Here is a 2,531-nt window from a genome sequence, read left to right on the forward strand (position 1 = left end):
CTATACCCATTTTGTCCCGATTTTATCCATATGGGTAGAAATAGGCCTATTTTGTCCGGATTTTATCCATATGGGGTAGAAATAGGGAGAACAAATGCCGGACAGAGGCCGCGCAAACTTGCTGCGCCCAACGCTGCTACCCTAAATCTATACCTATTTTGTCCAAATTTTGTCCGTATGGTGGGCCAGGTACAAAAAAGGAGAGAGTGACAGGTGGGGTTGAGGGCGGACATAGACGGACGACGAGGACGCGAAGACGTCCGCTTTCTGTCCGCTTTGGCCCCAAACCTAGAGCAACTTTGGTCTGGAAATAGGGCAAAAGCGGACACAGACCGGACGAAACGTCTGTATGCTCCCATGCTTTGGTTTGTTCGGTTTGTCCGTTTTATCCCAAACGGACACAAACGGACGATTTGAGGTAGAAATGGGTCACGCGCTGGAGTTGGCCTAAGAGGGTGTTTGGTTGCCATCCTGTGGCAAAGGCGCCTGGCCTGGAGTATCCGTAAAAGCTTTTTTTTCAGGGAACTTTAGAGAGCTTTATTAGATGAACGCATTCGCTGGGCAGTCAGCCAGAAGGCTGCTAACCAGGAAGTTAGGCGTGGAGTCCAGCCATCTTTCGGTCACGTAAAGCGTACATGCACGCTTAGCACACAAATGTGCAGGACCATTAGCGGATCTTATTACATGAGAAATATGAAAAGACAAAAAGCCAGCAGAAAGCTCTCTAATTTCTAAGAAAATTGGTGTTACTACCGAAAGATCGGTGTCGCTAGAGTTTCGGAGGTTAACTGCCTCAAGACAGTCGGATTCCAGTCACACGTGCATGTAGCCTCGAAGCTTGGCGAAGATGACACCCTCCCGCAGGGAGAGCACTTCAGCAATGAAAGGGTCTGTGCCCCCTAGGTGGGGTTTGCACCATGCGCCCGAGAACGCCGAGGAAGAGCGGGCCACTCCCCCCACGCCGGTGACGCCGGCATCAAAGTGTATTGCAGCATCAGTATTGATCTTGATATGATCATCTTCGGGGGGCCGCCACCCTTGACCTGGCAGAAGTACGAAGCTCTGTCGAGGAATATCCAACAGTGCAAGGTCCTCACGGATGCGACGGACCAAGGCAACTGGATCAATGGTCTCCTGATCATGTGTTCTTCTATTGTGAGACATCCAAATGGCCCACATGACCGTGATGATGATGGCACGGTCCTTGTCAGTGAACCGAAGATCACATAGGATATCGCGTGCCCAAGTACTGGGATGGAGCCGGGGTAGGTTGATCCCAAAGAGTAGCCTTGCCTCCTCCCAAAACCGCTTTGCATGAGAACAGTGGACAAGAGCATGCATCAAGTCTTCGTCTGTAGCCAGGCAAAGCTTACATGAGCTAGTATCTCTGATATGGCGATGATGGAGGGTGCATTCATCCGGAATGATTCCCCTCAACACCCGCCACCAGAAGACTCTTACTTTTGGGACAACTTTGAGCTTCCATAGCAAGCTCCACATATGTTCTTCGTTCATTGATGGCCCCGATATATGCCCTTCTTCTAGAGCTAACCGCTCTTTCTGATTCACTAGAGCTTGATATGTTGTTTTAACAGAATAGATGCCAGATCTCTCATGTGCCCAAGCAAGAAAGTCCGCCCCGCCGCCCCGACAAAGCGGAATATTAAGAATTGCCTCTGCGTCTGGTGGAATGAATGTCGCGCGAACCAGGTCGCGCTTCCAGGTCCAGTTGTCCGAGTCGATGAGCTCGCCGACCATAGTCACCGGGGTGGATGGCGGCCTGAACAGAGGCAGCATAGTTACGGTCGATGGGATCCATCGGTCTTCCCAGGCCGAGGTTGAAACCCCATCACCGATGCGCTTTATAAGATCAACACTTAGGGCTGCTCGCCCGGCGATGATGGCACGCCATGTGGCTGAGGCAGACTTGGGTGTTGGCGCTTGCATGAAATCACAGTCTAGGAAGTACCTTCCCTTCATCACTCTCGTACAGAGGGCGTCTGGTTTTGTTAGGAACCGCCATCCATGCTTCCCGAGAAGCGCTAGATTAAATTGTCGCATGTCCCGGAATCCCATCCCTCTATCTTGGGTGTAGCAAGCTTTTCCCAAGCTATCCAGTGTAGAGAGCGTCGATCCACGGAGCTCCCCCACCAATATTTTGCCATGCTTCAGGTAAGATTCTTGCACACTTTCTTGGTCAAAAGGAAGCAAGACATACTGAAGGTCGGTATTGCTTGCACAATTAATTTGATTAGAGTCTCTCTACCTACACAAGCAAAGAACCTTTCAGACCATCCTTGCATTTTCCCTTTCGCCCGATCTCCAATATGCTCGAACATTCCACTCGTAACTCTTCCAACAGCAGTTGGGAGACCGAGGTATCTTTCAGAAAAGGCTTCTGAGTGCACATTCAGAAGCTGTTTGAGACTCCCTCTTAGAGTCGCCGGTGTGTTTGGGCTGAAATAGATGGAACTTTTTGCTCGATTCACACACTGGCCGGAGGCCTCACCATATATTCTGAGGATGTCATT

Source organism: Triticum dicoccoides, chromosome 7A (genome assembly GCF_002162155.2).
Source record: "Triticum dicoccoides isolate Atlit2015 ecotype Zavitan chromosome 7A, WEW_v2.0, whole genome shotgun sequence".
Taxonomy (NCBI): Eukaryota; Viridiplantae; Streptophyta; class Magnoliopsida; order Poales; family Poaceae; genus Triticum; species Triticum dicoccoides.